This window comes from Pongo pygmaeus, chromosome 12, assembly GCF_028885625.2.
Source record: "Pongo pygmaeus isolate AG05252 chromosome 12, NHGRI_mPonPyg2-v2.0_pri, whole genome shotgun sequence".
In the NCBI taxonomy this organism is placed as follows: Eukaryota; Metazoa; Chordata; class Mammalia; order Primates; family Hominidae; genus Pongo; species Pongo pygmaeus.
This window is the reverse complement of record NC_072385.2, coordinates 29,041,731-29,059,781: the sequence shown is the minus strand read 5'-3', so window position 1 is coordinate 29,059,781 and position 18,051 is coordinate 29,041,731. Positions and strand designations below refer to the sequence as shown.

The 18,051-nt window shown below is 39.0% G+C and overlaps 2 protein-coding genes across 3 annotated transcripts in view; one reads left to right on the top strand and one right to left on the bottom strand.

The window, feature by feature from the left end:
* Positions 1–18,051, top strand: part of LOC129030877 (lysozyme g-like protein 2) — a 120,585-nt gene that overhangs the window by 24,800 nt on the left and 77,734 nt on the right. Inside the window, exon 7 of one of the 2 annotated variants that reach the window (XR_010123227.1) lies at positions 16,902–17,001. The exons of the other annotated variant lie outside the window; for it this stretch is intronic. The gene's annotated coding sequence lies outside the window, so the exon portion shown is untranslated. Of the gene's footprint in view, positions 1–16,901; positions 17,002–18,051 lie in introns of those variants that run through there. 2 annotated transcript variants of the gene reach the window in all.
* LYG1 (lysozyme g1) overlaps positions 1–18,051 on the bottom strand; it is a 118,051-nt gene that overhangs the window by 58,103 nt on the left and 41,897 nt on the right. The window lies entirely within an intron of this gene.

Genomic DNA, 18,051 nt, shown 5'->3' with positions numbered 1-18,051 from the left:
GTTGCCCAGGCTGGAGTCCAATGGCGTGATCTCGGTTCACTTCAACCTCCATCTCCCAGGTTCAAGTGATTCTCCTGCCTCAGCCTCCCAGGTAGCCGGGACTATAGGCATGTGCCACCACCACGCCCAGGTGTTTTCTTTTTCTTTTTCTTTTTTTTTTTTTGTATTTTTAGTAGAGATGGGGTTTCACCATGTTGGCCAGGCTGGTCTCGAACTCCTGACCTCAGGTGATCCACTCACCTCAGCCTCCCAAAGTGCTGGGATTACGGGCGTGAGCCACTGCACCTGGCCAAGCACCTTATTTCTTAATTGCTGTGTAAAATTTTCTACCATGCTAAGACCTGCCCTCTGCCTTTCTCCATTCTCTTCTTAATTAACCTAATGTGGTTTTTTTTTTCAACTTTTATTTTAGATTCAGTGGGTACTTGTGCAGACTTGTACAAGGGTACATTGCATGATGCTGAGGTTTGGAGTACAATTGAACCCATCATCTAGGTAGTGAGCATAGTACCCAATAGGTAGTTTTTCAACCCTTGCGCTCCTCCCTACTTCACCCCACTTATAATCTCCTGTCTCTTGTTCCCATCTTTATGTCCATGTGTACCCAATATTTAGCTCTTACTTATAAGTGAGAACATGCAGTATTTGGTTTTCTCTTTCTGCATTAGTTCTCTTAGAATTATGGCCTCCAGCTGCATCCATGTTGCAGCAAAGGACATGATTTTGTTCTTTTTTTATAGCTGCATAGTATTCCATGGTGTATATGCACCATATTTTCTTTCTTTTTTTAATATTATACTTTAAGTTATGGCTTACATGTGCAGAATGTGCAGTTTTGTTACATAGGTATACACGTGCCATGGTGGTTTGCTGCACCCATCAACCCATCACCTACATTAGGTATTCCTCCTAATGTTATCCCTCCCCTAGCCCCCCAGCCCCCACAGGCCCCAGTGTGTGATGTTCCCCTCTCTGTGTCCATGTGTTCTCATTGTTCAACTCCCACTTAATGAGTGAAAACATGCGGTGTTTAGTTTTCTGATCTTGTGATACTTTGCTGAGAATGATGGTTTTCAGCTTCATCCATGTTCCTACAAAGGACATGAACTCATCCTTTTTTATGGCTGCACAGTATTCCATGGTGTATATATGCCACATTTTCTTTCTTTTTTTTTTTTTGAGACAGTCTCATTCTGTCGCCCAGGCTGGAGTGCAGTGGCTCGATCTCAGCTCACTGCAAGCTCCGCCTCCCGGGTTCATGCCATTCTCCTGCCTCAGCCTCCCAACATAGCTGGGACTACAGGCACCCGCCACCACGCCCAGCTAATTTTTTGTATTTTGAGTAGAGATGGGGTTTCACCATGTTAGCCAGGATGGTCTTGATCTCCTGACCTCGTGATCTGCCCACCTCAGCCTCCCAAAGTGCTGGGATTACAGGTGTGAGCCACCGTGCCCAGCTATATGCCACATTTTCTTAATCTAGTCTATCATTGATGGACATTTGGGTTGGTTCCAAGTCTTTGCTATTGTGAATAGTGCCGCAATAAACATACGTGTGCATGTGTCTTTATCATAGAATGATTTATAATCCTTTGGGTATATATGCCTAGTAATGGGATTGCTGGGTCAAATGGTATTTCTAGTTCTAGATCCCTGAGGAATCGCCACACCGTTTCCACAATGGTTGAACTAATTTACACTCCCACCAACAGTGTAAAAGCGTTCCTATTTTTCCACAACCTCTCCAGCATCTGTTGTTTCCTGACTTTTTAATGATTGCCATTCTAATTGGCATGAGATGGTATCTCATTGTGGTTTTGATTTGCATTTCTCTAATGACCAGTGATGATGAGCATTTTTTCATATGTCTGTTGACTGCATAAATGTCTTCTTTTGAGAAGTGTCTGTTCATATCCTTTGCACATTTTTTGATGGGGTTGTTTGCTTTTTTCTTGTAAATTTGTTTAAGCTCATTGTAGATTCTGGATATTAGCCCTTTGTCAGATGGATAGATTGCAAAAATTTTCTCCCATTCTGTGGGTTGCCTGTCCACTCTGATGATAGTTTCTTTTGCTGTTCAGAAGCTCTTTAGTTTAATTAGATCCTATTTGTCAATTTTGGCTTTTGTTGCCATTGCTTTTGGTGTTTTAGTCATGAAGTCTTTGCCCATGCCTATGTCCTGAACGGTATTGCCAAGGTTTTCTTCTAGGATTTTTTATGGTCCTAGGTCTTACATTTAAGTCTTTGATCCATCTTGAGTTGATTTTTGTAAAAGGTGTAAGGAAGGGGTCCAGTTTCAGTTTTCTGCATATGGCTAGCCAGTTTTCCCAACACTATTTATAAAATAGGAATCCTTTCCCTATTTCTTGTTTTTTTCAGGTTTGTCAGAGATCAGATTGTGGTAGATGTGTGGTGTTATTTCTGAGGCCTCCGTTCTGTTCCATTGGTCTATATCTCTGTTTTGGTACCAGTACCATGCTGTTTTGGTTACTGTAGACTTGTAGTAAAGTTTGAAGTCAGGTAGCATGATGCCTCCAGCTTTGTTCTTCTTGCCCAGGATTGTCTTGGCTATGCAGGCTCTTTTTTGGTTCCATATGAAATGTAAAGAAGTTTTTTCTAATTCTGTGAAGAAAGTCATTGGTAGCTTGATGGGGATAGCATTGAATCTATAAAATATTTTGGGCACTAAGGCCATTTTCACAATCTTGATTCTTCCTAGCCATGAGTATGGAATGTTTTTCCATTTGTTTGTGTCCTCTCTTATTTCCTTGAGCAGTGGTTTGTAGTTCTCCTTGAAGAGGTCTTTCACATCCCTTGTAAGTTGGACTCCTGGGTATTTTATTATTCTCTTAGTAGCAACTGTGAATGGGAGTTCACTCATGATTTGGCTCTCTGTTTGTCTGTTATTGGTGTATAGGAATGCTTGTGATTTTTGCACATTGATTTTGTATCCCGAGACTGCTGAAATTGCTTATCAGCTTAAGAAGATTTTGGGCTGAGATGATGGGGTTTTCTAAATATACAATCATCTCATCTGCAAACAGAGACAATTTGACTTCCTCTCTTCCTATATGAATACCTTTATTTCTTTCTCCTGCCTGATTGCCCTGGCCAGAACTTCCAATAAGACGTTGAATAGGAGTGGTGAGACAGGGCATCCTTGTCTTGTGCCAGTTTTCAAAGGGAATGCTTCCAGTTTTTGGCCATTCAGTATGATATTGTCTGTGGGTTTGTCAAAAATAGCTCTTATTATGTTGAGATACGTTCCATCAATACCTAGTTTACTGAGAGTTTTTAGCATGAAAGGCCATTGAATTTTGTTGAAGGCCTTTCCTGCATCTATTGAGATAATCATGTGGCTTTTGTCGTTGGTTCTGTTTATATGATGGATTATGTTTATTGATTTGCGTATGTTGAACCAGCCTTGCATTCCAGGTATGAAGCCGACTTGGTCGTGGTGGATAAGCTTTTTGATGATGCACCACATTTTACTTATCCAATCCACCATTAGTGGGCACCTACATTGATTCCACGTCTTTGCTATTGTGAATAGTGCTGTGATGAACATATGGGTGCATGTGTCTTTTTGGCAGAATGATTTATTTTCCTTTGGGTGTATATCCAGTAATGGGATTGCTGGGTTGAATGGTAGTTCTATTTTTTGGTTCTTTGCGAAATCTCCAAACTGCTTTCCCTAGTGACTGAGCTAATTTACATTCCCACCAACAGTGTACAAGCATTCCCTTTTCTCCGCAGCCTTGCCAGCATTTATTTTTAAAACTTTGAAATAGCCATAGTGTGAGATGGTATCTCAGTGTGGTTTTGATTTGCATTTCTCTGATGATTAGTGATGATGAGCATTTTTTCATATGTTTGTTAGTTGCTTGTAAATCTTCTTTTGAGAAGTGTCTGTTCATGTCCTTTGCTCACTTTTTAATGGGGTTGTGTTTTACTTGTTGGTTTGCTTAAGTTCCTTATAGATCCTGGATATTAGACCTTTGCCAGATGCACAGTTTGTGAATACTTTCTCCCATTCTGTTGTCTGTTTACTCTGTTAATAGTTTCTTTTGCTGTGCAGAAGCTCTTTAGTTTAATTAGGTCCCATTTGCCAAGTTTTGTTTTTGTTGTAATTGCTTTTGAGGACTTAACCATAAATTCTTTCCCAAAGCCATCATCAAGAAGGGTATTTCTCAGGTTTTCTTCTAGGATTTCTATAGTTTGAGGTCTTACATTTAAGTTTTTAATTCATCTTGAGTTCATTTTTTTATATGGTGAAATGTAGGGGTCCAGTTTCATTCTTCTGCATATGGCTAGCCATTTATCCCAGGACCAATTATTGAATAGGGAGTGCTTTCCCCATTGCTTATTTTTGTCACCTGTCAAAGATCAGATGGTTGCAGATGTGTGGCTTTATTTCTAGGTTCTCTGTTCTGTTCCATTGGTCTATGTGTCTGTTTTAATACCAGTACCATGTTGTTTTGATTATTGTAGCCTTGTAATATAGTTTGAAATCAGGTAATGTGATGCCTCTGGCTTTGTTCTTTTGGCTTAGGATTACTTTGGCTATTCAGCCTCCGTTTGGGTTACAATAGTTTTTTTTTTCTAATTATGTGAAAAATGATGTTGGTAGTTTGATAGGAATAGTGTTAAATCTGTAGACTGCTTTAACAATATTGATTCTTCCAATCCAAAAGCATGGATGTTTTTCCATTTGTTTGTATCATCTATAATTTCTTTCAGCAGTGTTTTGTATTTCTCCTTGTAGAGGTCTTTCACCTCCTTTACTAAGTGTATTCCTAGATTTTAAAATATTTTTGTGGCTATTATAATTGGGATTTTATTCCTGATTTGGCTCTCAGTTTGAACGTTATTGGTGTATAGAAATGCTACTGACTTTTGTACACTGATTTTGTATCTTGAAACTTTAATGAAGTTATCAGTTCTAGCTGTCTTCCAGTTTAGGGTTTCCTAGATACAGAATCATATCATCCATGAAGAGAGATAGTTTAGCTTCTTCTTTTCCTATTTGAGTGCCTTTTATTTATTTATCTTGCCTGATTGCTCTGGCTAGGACTTCTGGTACTATGTTGAATAGGAGTGGTGAGAGTGGGCACACTTGTCTTGATCCAGTTCTCAAGGGGAATGCTTCCCACTTTTGCCTATTCAGTATGATGTTGGCTGTGAGTTTGTCAGTGATGGCTCTTAGTATTTTGAGGTATGTTCCTTCAATGCCTAGTTTGTTGAGGATTTGTATGTCTGGTAGAATTTGATTGTGAATCCATCTGGGCCAGGGAATTTTTTGTTTGTTACGTTTTTTTTCTTTTATTACTAATTCCATTTCAGAACTCATTATCGGTCTGTTCAGGGTTTCATTTTATTTCCAATTCAATCTTGGGAGGTTGTGTGTTTCCAGGAATTTATCTATTTCCTCTAGATGTTCTAATTGATGTGCATAGATTTGTTCATAATGGTCTCTGAGTATCTTTTGTATTTCTGTGGGATCAGTTGTAATGTCACCTTTGTCATTTCTAATTGTGCTTATTTGGATCTTTTTTTTTCTTTGTTAATCTAGCTAGTGGTTCATCAATCATGTTTATCCTTTGAAGGAACCAAGGTTACCTTTCGAAGTTCATCAGTCACGTTTATCCTTTCAAGGAACCAATGTTTCCTTTCAAGGTTTCAAGCTTTCAAGCTTTTGTTGATCTTTTGTATGGATTTTTGGTCTCAATTTCATTCCATTCTGCTCTGGCTTTAGTGATTTCTTCTGCTAGCTTTGGGGTTTGTTTGTTCTTGTATCTCTAGTTCCTCTAGGTGTGATGTTAGATTCTTAATTTGAGATCTTTCTAACTTCTTGATGTACGCACTTAGCACTACGATTTTTCCTCTTAAACTGCTTTTGCTGCATCCTAGAGATTTTGGTATGTTGTATCTCTGTTTTCATTAATTTCAAAGAATTTGTTTTATTTCTGCCTTAATTTCATTATCTGCCCAAAAGTCATTCAGGAGCAGTTATTTAATTTCCATGTAATGGTGTGGTTTTGAGATCTTCTTCGTATTGATTTCATTTTTATTCCACTGTGGTCTGAGAGTATGCTTCATATGATTATGATTCTTTTTTTTTTTTTTTGAAGACTCTATAGCCCAGGCTGGAGTGCTGTGGTGCAATCTTGGCTCACTGCAACCTCCACCTCCTGGGTTCAAGTGATTCTTGTGCCTCAGCCTCCCAAGTAGCGGGGGCTCCAGGCTTGTGCCACCACACCTGGCTAATATTTGTATTTTTAGTAGAGATGGGGTTTTGCCATGTTGGCCAGACTGTTCTCAAACTCCTGGCCTCATGTGATCCACCCACCTCAGCCTCCCAAAGTGCTGGGATTACAGGTGCAAGCCACCACACCTGGACAGATTTTGATTCTTTTTTAATTTTATGAGGCTTGCTTTATGGCTGATGTGGTTGGTCTTAAGAGTATGTTCTGTGTGCAAACAAGAAAAATGTGTATTCTGTGATTTTGGACAGAGTATTCTCTAGATTGATATTAGGTCCAATTGGTCAAGTGTAGTTTTAAGTCCAGAATTTCTTCATTAGTTTTCTGCCTTGATGATTTGTTTAATGCCATCAGCGGGGGTGTTGAAGTACCCTACTATTATTGTCTGGCTCTCTAAGTCTTTTTGTAGGTCTAGAAGTACTTTTTAATGAATCTAGGTGCTCTAATGTTGAGTGCAAATATATTTAGAATAGTTAGGTCTTCTTGTGGAATTGAATCCTTTATCATTATGTAATTTCCTTCTTTGTCCTTTCTTACTGTTGTTGGTTTAAAGTCTGTTCTATCTGATAAAACAGAATATATAAAGACTCCTGCTCATTTTAGTTTTCCATTTGTGTGATAGATCTTTTTCCATTCCTTTATTTTGAGCCTATGGGTGTTGTTACATGTGAGATGAGTCTCTTGAAGACAGTAGACAGTTGGGTTTTGTTTACTTATCCAACTTGCCACTCTGTGCCGTTTAAGTGGGGCACTTTAGACAATTAACGAAAGGTTAATATTGATATGTGAGGTTTGATCTTGTCATGATGCTCTTAGCTGATTGCTTTGTAGCCTCAATTATGTAGTTGCTTTAGAGGATCTCTAGGCTACGTATGTTTCTGGGCTTAACTGTGTTTTTGTGCTGGCAGATATCATTCCTTTGTTTCCATGTTGAGAACTCCCTTAAGGACCTTGTGTAAGGCTGGTCTAGAAGTAACACATTTCTTTAGCATTTGCTGATCTGAAAAAGATTTTATTTCTCCTTCATATATGAAGTTTAGTTTGGCAGAGTATTCTTTTTTTTTTTTTAACTATTGGTGAGAAGTTTATTTTATTCTGCATTTTACTTCAGATGTCAGGTAAACAGTAAAAAAAGTATTTTGGGTAATTTGTGAATACATGATTTTTTTGTTTGAAAAATTAACATAAGCTGCTGTGAGGTTTTTACTTGTTTTTTATTTTATTTTTATTTTTATTATTTTATTTTATTATTATTATACTTTAAGTTTTAGGGTACATGTGCACAACGTGCAGGTTTGTTACATATGTATACAAGTGCCATGTTGGTGTGCTGCACCCATTAACTCGTCATTTAGCATTAGGTATATCTCCTAAAGCTATCCCTCCCGCCTCCCCCCACCCCACAACAGTCCCCAGAGTGTGATGTTCCCCCTTCCTGTGTCCAGGTGTTCTCCATTGTTCAATTCCCACCTATGAGAGAGAACATGCGCTGTTTGGTGTTTTGTCCTTGCGAATAGTGTGCTGAGAATGATGGTTTCCAGTTTCATCCATGTCCCTACAAAGGACACGAACTCATCATTTTTTATGGCTGCATAGTATTACATGGTGTATGTGTGCCACATTTTCTTAATGCAGTCTATCGTTGTAGGACATTTAGGTTGGTTCCAAGTCTTTGCTATTGTGAATAGGGCTGCTATAAACATACGTGTGCATGTTTCTTTATAGCAGCATGATTTATAATCCTTTGGGTATATACCCAGTAATGGGATGGCTGGGTCAAATGGTATTTCTAGTTCTAGATCCCTGAGGAATCGCCACACTGACTTCCACATGGTTGAACTAGTTTACAGTCCCACCAACAGTGTAAAAGTGTTCCTATTTCTCCACATCCTCTCCAGCCCCTGTTGTTTCCTGACATTTAATGATCGTCATTCTAACTGGTGTGAGATGGTATCTCATTGTGGTTTTGATTTGCATTTCTCTGATGGCCAGTGACGATGAGCATTTTTTCGTGTGTCTTTTGGCTGCATAAATATCTTCTTTTGAGAAGTGTCTGTTCATATCCTTCACCTACTTTTTGATGGGGTTGTTTTTTTTTCTTGTAAATTTGTTTGAGTTCATTGTAGACTCTGGATATTAGCCCTTTGTCAGATGATAGATTGCAAAAATTTTCTCCCATTCTGTAGGTTGCCTGTTCACTCTGATGGTAGTTTCTTTTGCTGTGCAGAAGCTCTTTAGTTTAATTAGATCCCATTTGTCAATTTTGGCTTTTGTTGCCATTGCTTTCGGTCTAAAAAGACCATGTCTAAAAAGATATGAAGTCCTTGCCCATGCCTATGTCCTGAATGGTACTGCCTAGGTTTTCTTCTAGGGTTCTTATGGTTTTAGGTCAAACATTTAAGTCTTTAATCCATCTTGAATTAATTTTTGTATAAGGTGTAAGGAAGGGATCCAGTTTCAGCTTTCTACATATGGCTAGCCAGTTTTCCCAGCACCGTTTATTAAATAGGGAATCATTTCCCCATTTCTTGTTTTGTCAGGTTTGTCAAAGATCAGATGGTTGTAGATATGCAGCATTATTTCTGAGGCCTCTGTTCTGTTCCATTGGTGTATACCTCTGTTTTGGTACCAGTACCATGGTGTTTCGGTTACTGTAGCCTTCTAGTATAGTTTGAAGTCAGGTAGCGTGATGCCTCCAGCTTTGTTCTTTTGGCTTAGGAATGACTTGGCAATGCAGGCACTTTTTTGGTTCCATATGAACTTTAAAGTAGTTTTTTCCAATTCTGTGAAGAAAGTCATTGGTAGCTTGATGGGGATGGCATTGAATCTATAAATTACCTTGGGCAGTATGGCCATTTTCACGATATTGATTCTTCCTACCCATGAGCATGGAATGTTCTTTCATTTGTTTGTATCCTCTTTTATTTCATTGAGCAGTGGTTTGTAGATCTCCTTGAAGAGGTCCTTCACGTCCCTTGTAAGTTGGATTCCTAGGTATTTTAGTCTCTTTGAAGCAATTGTGAATGGGAGTTCACTCATTATTTGGCTCCTGTTTGTCTGTTATTGGTGTATAAGAATGCTTGTGATTTTTGTACATTGATTTTGTATCCTGAGACTTTGCTGAAGTTGCTTATCAACTTGAGGAGATTTGGGGCTGAGACGATGGGGTTTGGTAAAGGGATCAATTCCACAAGAAGAGCTAACTATCCTAAATATATATGCACCCAATACAGGAGCATCCAGATTCATAAAGCAAGTCGTTAGTGACCTACAAAGAGACTTAGACTCCCACACAATAATAATGGGAGACTTTAACACCCCACCGTCAACATTAAACAGATCAACAAGACAGAAAGTTGACAAGGACACACCGGAATTGAACTCAGCTCTGCACCAAGCAGACCTAATAGACATCTACAGAACTCCCCACCCCAAATCAACAGAATATACATTCTTTTCAGCACCACACCACACCTACTCCAAAATTGACCACATAGTTGGAAGTAAAGCACTTCTCAGCAAATGTAAAAGAATAGAAATTATAACAAACTGTCTCTCAGACCACAGTGCAATCAAACTAGAACTCAGGATTAAGAAACTCACTAAAAACCGCTCAACTACATGGAAACTGAACAACCTGCTCCTGAATGACTACGGGGTAAATAATGAAATGAAGGCAGAAATAAAGATGTTCTTTGAAACCAACGAGAACAAAGACACAACATACCAGAATCTCTGGGACACATTCAAAGCAGTGTGTAGAGGGGAATTTATAGCACTAAATGCCCACAAGAGAAAGCAGGAAAGATCTAAAATCGACACCCTAACATCACAATTAAAGGAACTAGAAAAGCAAGAGCAAACACATTCAAAAGCTAGCAGAAGGCAAGAAATAACTAAAATCAGAGCAGAACTGAAGGAAACAGAGACACAAAAAACCCTTCAAAAAATCAATGAATCCAGGAGCTGGTTTTTTGAAAAGATCAACAAAATTGATAGACCACTAGCAAGACTAATAAAGAAGAAAAGAGAGAAGAATCAAATAGACACAATAAAAAATGATAAAGGGGATATCACCACCGATCCCACAGAAATACAAACTACCATCAGAGAATACTATAAACCCCTCTACGCAAATAAACTAGAAAATCTAGAAAAAATGGATAAATTCCTGGACACATACATCCTCCCAAGACTAAACCAGGAAGAAGATGAATCTCTGAATAGACCAATAACAGGCTCTGAAATTGAGGCAATAATCAATAGCTTACCAACCAAAAAAAGTACAGGACCAGATGGATTCACAGCCGAATTCTACCAGAGGTACAAAGAGGAGCTGGTACCATTCCTTCTGAAACTATTCCAATCAATAGAAAAAGGGAATCCTGCTTAACTCATTTTATGAGGCCAGCATCATCCTGATACCAAAGGCTGGCAGAGACAAAACCAAAAAAGAGAATTTTAGACCAATATCCTTGATGAACATCGATGCAAAAATCCTCAATAAAATACTGGCAAACTGAATCCAGCAGCACATCAAAAAGCCTATCCACCATGATCAAGTGGGCTTCATCCCTGAGATGCAAGGCTGGTTCAACATATGCAAATCAATAAATGTAATCCATCATATAAACAGAACCAAAGACAAAAACCACATGATTACCTCAATAGATGCAGAAAAGGCCTTTGACAAAATTCAACATCCCTTCATGCTAAAAACTCTCAATAAATTAGGTATTGATGGGATGTATCTCAAAATAATAAGAGCCATCTATGACAAACCCACAGCCAATATCATACTGAATGGGCAAAAACTGGAAGCATCCCCTTTGAAAACAGGCACAAGACAGGGATGCCCTCTCTCACCACTCCTATTCAACATAGTGTTGGAAGTTCTGGCCAGGGCAATGAGGCAGGAGGAGGAAATAAAGGGTATTCAATTAGGAAAAGAGGAAGTCAAATTGTCCCTGTTTGCAGATGACATGATTGTATATCTAAATTCTTTATTGGAATTTCTTTTCTTTACGGATACTGAAAACAGGCCCCAAATCTCTTCTGGCTTGTAAGATTTCTGCTGAAAAGTCTGCTGATAACCCAATGGGGTTCCCTTTGTAAGAGATCCCAACTTTATCTCTAGCTGTCTTTAAGATTTTTCTTTCACATTGAAGTTGGAAAGTCTAATGATTTTGTGTCTTGGGAATGGTCATCTTGTGTAGTATCTCACAGGAGTTCTCTAAATTTCTTGAATTTGCATGTTGACCTCTCTAGCAAGACTGGGGAAATTTTCACAGGCTCTATCCTCAAATACATTTTCTAAGTTGCCTACTGTCTCTCAGGAATGCCAATGAATTGTAGGTTTGGTCTTTTTTAATCCCTTATCTCTTGGAGGTCTGGTTCATTTTTTAAAAATTCTTTTTTCTTTATTTTTATATGACTGGATTAATTCAAAGGACCAGTCTTTGACCTCTAAAATTCTTTCCTCAGCTTGGTTTAGTCTGTTCTTAAGGCTTCCAACTGTATTTTGATATTCCTGCAGTGAATTTTTAAATTCTAGAAGTTCAGTTTGGCTCTTTCTTTCTTTCTCACTCTCTCTTTCTTTCTCTCCCTTCCTTCCTTCCTTCCTTCCCAGATCAATTGTTTGCTACAACAAACAAATCAACAACTTTCAGATAAATTTAACAGAATCCAAAATATTTATAATATATCCTTCACAATGTCCAAGCTACAATCCCAAATTACTTACATATGACATATAAGAAGCAGGAAAATGTGACCCATGATCAAGAGAGAAATCAACAAGGAGGGACCAACCCCAAGATGACCCAGATGTTAGAAATGGCAGGCAAGGACTTTAAATATTATAAGTATGTAAGTATGCTCAAGAAATAAAGGAAATTAAACTTCTAATGAATGAAAAGCTTGTAAAATCTCAACACAGAAATAGAGATGGCAATCAAGTGGCAATTCCAGAACTAAAAAATACAATATCTGTAATGAAATAAAAAACATTTCCATAACTATAGAAGGTTGCCTCATGGCTCTTCCCAGGCAATGTGGCCCTCCACTCAAAGGTAACCAATATTCCAACATGTATTACCATAGATTAGTTTTCCGTGTTATATAAATACAGTCATACAGTTTATACTGTTTTGGCCTGGCTTCTTTTGTTTAACATAATGCCTGTGAGATGCATGCTGTTGCATGGATCAGTGGTTGGTTCATTTTATGATTGAGTAGTATTCCGTTGTATGAACACACTACAATTTGTTTATCCCTTAGGTTGACAGACATTTTTTGGTTTTTAAAAATAAAGCCACTATGAACATTTTTGTTACAAGTCTTTTTGTAGATACATGCTTTTATTTCTCTTGAGTAAATTCTCAGGAATAGAGTTATTGGGTAATAGTGTAGATGTCTGTTTAATTTCATAAGAAACTACCAGGCTGGGCACAGTGGCTCATGCCTGTATTCCCAGCACTTTAGTTGAAGGTCAAGGTAGGGAGATCACCTGAGGTCAGGAGTTCGAGACCAGCCAGGCCAACATGGTGAAATCCTGTCTCTACTAAAAATACAAATACAAAAATTAGCCAGACATGGTGGTGCATGCCTGTAATCCCAGCTACTCGGGAGGCTGAGGTAGGAGAATTGCTTGAACCCGGGAGGCGGAGGTTGCAGTGAGCTGAGATCATGCCGCTGCACTCCAGCCTGGATGACAGAACAAGGTCCATCTCAAAAAAATGTTTAAAAGGCCAGCGTGGTGGCTCATGCCTGTAATCTCAGCACTTTGGGAGGCCGAGGCAGGCGGATCACGAGGTCAGGAGTTCAAGACCAGCCTGGCCAACATGGTGAAACCCCGTCTCTACTAATACTACAAAAATTAGCCAAGTGTGGTAGCATATGCCTGTAATCCCAGTGACTTGGGAGGCTGAGGCAGGAGAATCGCTTGAACCTGGGAGGTGGAGGCTGCAGTGAGCCGAGATCATGCCATTGCACTCCAGCCTGGGCAACAAGAGCAAAACTCTGTCTCAAAAAAAAAAAAAAAACTAATTAAAAATAAATAAATAAAAATTAAAAAAAAAATAAACTACCAAAAAGTTTTCCTATGTGGTCTTACCAGTTTACACTCTTGCTAACAAAGTATGAAGAGTTCCGGTTGCTTCATACTTCTTCAACAGTTGCTATTGTCAGTCTTAGTTTTAGTTATTAGTTTTATTTATTTAGTTATTAGTCTTAGTTTTAGTTATTGGCCGTTTGGTTATCTTCTTTTGCTTTGTGCCTTTAAAATCTCTTACCAATTTTTAGTGGTTTCTTTTTCTTTTTCTTTTTTTTTTTTGAGATGGAGTTTTTGCTTTTGTTGCCCAGGCTGGAGTGCAATGGCGCGATCTCAGCTCACTGCAACTTCTGCCTCCCAGGTTCAAGCGATTCTCCTGCCTCAGCCTCCTGAGTAGCTGGGATTACAGGCATGTGTGACCATGCTTGGCTATTTTTGTATTTTTATTAGAGGTGGGGTTTCTCCATGTTGGTCTGGCTGGTCTCGAACTCCTGACCTCAGGTGATCCACCCACCTCAGTCTCCCAACTGCTTTTTAGGATTACTTTATATATTCTGGATATGAATTCCTTATCTGATACATACTTCATAACTATCTTTTCCCAGCCTGGAATTTGCTTTTTATCTTGCATGTGCACTTGAAATGAATGTGCATTCTGTGGTTGCTGGATGTAGTGCTCTGTGTAAGTAAAAATAGGATGGTCAACTAATTATATCATCTCCATCTTTTATTTTTACTAAATGTTTTTCTAACACTTGTTGAGAGGAGGGTATTAAGGTTTCCAACTATAATTTTAAAAGTTTCTATTCTCCCTTTTAGTTCTGGTAAGCTTTGCTTTCTATATTTTGAAGTTATGATATTAAGGGAAGGGTTCTAGTTCCGGATAACATGGAGCAAACACATGACTGCTTTTCTCTTACACTAAATACAACTATAAAATCTGGACAAATGCATGGGCAGCTGTTTAAAAACTCCAACAGATAAATATCAGCAGGATTATCAGGGAAAAACATCAGAATTTGATATGAGAATACCACCAAACTGGCGATGAATTTACCCTTATTTTTCCCTCTAGTATTCCCCTGCATGAACTCTAAGCAGCTCAAACCCAGAAGTGAGAACTGAGTAGAGACAGAGAAACATTGAGGAAAACTTTCTAGTTCTGAATTGAGGGTCCAAATAGAAAAATGCCATAGGATAAAAATCCCACATATTTTTGTTCTACTTTTTCTCCATTCTCTCATGCCCTGGTCCATAAAAATCCTTAGGCAGGGGTGATGGCAGCAGCAAAAGCAGTCAGTAAAAGCCAAATCACTGGAGTAGGGGAATTCCCTTTTAATTTTGTGCAGCTGCAGCTCTAGGAGAATGGAACGAAACCCCATTGTTCTTTTACTCTCTCTGTTCTCCTGACACTGGGGCACCAGCCATACCACAATTGCTGAATTGGTTGGTTTCTGGCCAGAGACCCAAAATGCTTCCAGAGACCTCAAGCCAACAAATTCCAATAAGATTTATTTATTTATTGTATTTTTAAAAATTTATCTATTTATTTATTCATTTATTCATTTTGAGATAGAGTCTAGCTCTGTCGTTCAGGCTGGAGTGCAGTGATGCGATCTCGGCTCACTGCAACCTCTGCCTCCTGGGTTCCAGCAATTCTCCTACCTCAGCCTCCCAAGTAGCTGGAATTACAGACGCTTGCCACCATGCCCAGGTAATTGTTGTACTTTTAGTAGAGACGGGGTTTCACCATGTTGGCCAGGCTATTCTTGAACTCCTGACCTCAAATGACCCACCTGCCTTGGCCTCCCAAAATGCTGGGATTACAGGTATGAGCCACCACACCTTTCATACTTTTAAAGGCACCTTTTTTCCTGCTTCTTGAACAAGGGGTCGTTGTTTGTTTCCACAACTTGGAACCAACGGCCATTTTATGGTAGGTCCTCAATAGGTAGAGTATATGGTTCTAGAGATGAAGTATTGGAAATAGTTGGGGCATCTCTCAGCATCACTCCCAGTGAGCCACTAGAGGTATTTGTGTTTCCAGTCTCTGTAACACTAAGTTGGGTTGGTCTGAAGGATCTGGCTTCTAGGGGCAGAGGCATGGAGGATGATGGTAGAGAACATATCTACCAAGGGACCCAGTAACTCACTGAACCTAAAATATGGCTGCCATCTGATCATTTGGGGGCTCTTGTGCTGTTGGAATAGCAGGCAAAGACGAGATCTTATTCTAGTAACCCTTTAGAGAAGATTCAAGAAGACAAGAGTTCTTTTTACTAATGGAGGCATGGATAACTATGTCTGGGGCTCAGAAGATCCACTAGGGCATATCTTGGTTTTCCTGTGCCATATTTGAATGTAACTGAGGAGGAGGGACTCCTCCCTAACTAATTCTATGAGGCTAACATCATTTTGATACCAAAACCTGGCAGAGATACAACAAAATAAGAAAACTTCAGGCCAATATCCTTGAAGAACATTGATGCAAAAATCCTCAACAAAATTCTCACAAACCAAATCCAGCAGCACATCAAAAAGCCTATTCACCACGATCAAGCAGTGATTTTTGCACATTGATTTTGTATCCTGAGACTTTGCTGAAGTTGTTAATAGGCTTAAGAAGCTTTTGGGCTGAGATTACGGGGCTTTGTAAAATAGGATCATGTCATCTACAAACAGGGATAGTTTGACTTCCTCTCTTTTTATTTAGATGCCCTTTATTTCTTTCTCTTGCCTAATTGCCCTGGCCAGAACTTCCAATACCATGTTGAATAGGAGTAGTGAGAGAGGGTATCCTTGTCTTGTGTCAGTTTTCAAGGGGAATGCTTCTGGCTTTTGCCCAGTCAGTATGATGTTGGCTGTGGGTTTGCCATTGATGGCTCTTATTATTTTGAGGTATGTTCCTCAATACCTAGTTTACTGAGAGTTTTTTTTTTTTTAACATGAATGGATGTGTAATTTTATTGCAAGCATTTTCTGCATCTATTGAGATAATCATGTGGTTTTTGTCTTTAGTTCTGTTACATGATGAATCCCATTTATTGATTTGTGTCTGTTGAACTGACATTGCATTCCAGGGATGAAGCCTACTTGATCGCATATGTACCAAATAAATGAGGCAAAACTGACAAAAATAAAGGGATAAAGAGGCAAATCCATAATCATAGTTGAAGATTTTAACATCCCTCTTTAAGCAATTGATGGAATAAAATAAAAGGAAAAAAATTGGTGAGGATCTAGAACTCTGCTGTTGATATGATAGCCACTAGAGCCACAAGTGGCTATTGTGCTCTCGAAATGTGGTTAGTCTAAAGTGAGGTTTGCTGGGAGATGAAAAGTTCACACTGATTTTCAAAGAGTTAAAATGAAAACAATAATGTAAAATATTTTATTCATAATTTTATGTTGATTGCAGGCTGGGCATGGTGGCTTACACCTGTAATCCTAGCACTTTGGGAGGCCAAGGAGGGTGGACTGCCTGAGCTCAGGAGTTTGAGACCAGCCTGGGCAACATGGTGAAACCCTGTCTCTACTAAAAATACAAAAAATTAGCCGGGCGTGATGGTGTGCACCTTTAATTCCAGCTACTCGGGAGGCTGAGGCACAAGAATTGCTTGAACCCAGGAGGCGGAGGTTGCAGTGAGCCAAGATCGCACCACTGCACTCCAGCCTGGGTGACAGAACGAGACTCTGTTTCCAATAAAATAAAATAAGTAATTTTATGTTGATTACATGTTAAAATGCTATTTGGATATTTGGGCTTAAATAAAACGTATTATTACAATTAATTTCACCTGTTTCTTTTTTCTTCACTGATTGTGGCTACTAGAAAATTTAAAATTACATATGTGGCTAACATTACATTTCTTTTGGACAGTGCTGATCTAGAAGACCTGTAAGATACTGTCAAGCATGTTGACCTAACTGACAATTATAGACATTCAAGCAAATAACAAAAAAATAGGCATTCTGTGCATGAATACATGGAAAGTTCCCTCAGATAGACCAAATCTGTGCCATCAAACAAGTCTCAATAAATTTCAAAGATGAAAATCTTACAAGAGATGTTCTGTAACCACAAGAGTATTAAATTTAAGAGCAAATGGCCAGGCTCATTGGCTCATGTCTGTAATCCCAGCCCTTTGGGAGGCTGAGGTGGGAGGATTGCTTGAGGCTGGGAATTTAAGACCAGCTTGAGCAACATAATGAGACCCCATCTCTACAAAAAATTTTTTTTCAGTAGCCAGCCTGCTGGTGGGCCTGTAGTTTTAGATTCTCGGGAGGCTAAAGCAGGAGGATTGCTTGAGCCCAGGAATTTCAGGTTGCAGCGAGCTAGGATTATGCCACTGCACTCCAGCCTGGGCAACAGAGTGAGACACTGTCTCAAAAAAAAAAAAAAAAAATAGAGAGTAAAAACGTTAAAATATCTATAAAATCCCTAAATATCTGAAAACAAAACAACATACTTTGAAACAACCCATGAGTCAGAGAAGGAATCACAAAGCAAAGTAGAAAATATGTCTTCTTCTTCTTTTTTTTTTGGAGATGGAGTCTTGCTCTGTGGCCCAGAAAGGAGTGCAGGGATGCGATCTTGGCTAACTGCAACCTCCGCCTACCAGTTTCAAGCGATTCTCCCACCTCAGCCTCCCGAGTAGCTGGGATTACAGGCACCCGCCATCATGCCTGGCTAATTTTTGTAATTTTTTTTTTTAGTAGAGATGGGGCTTCACCATG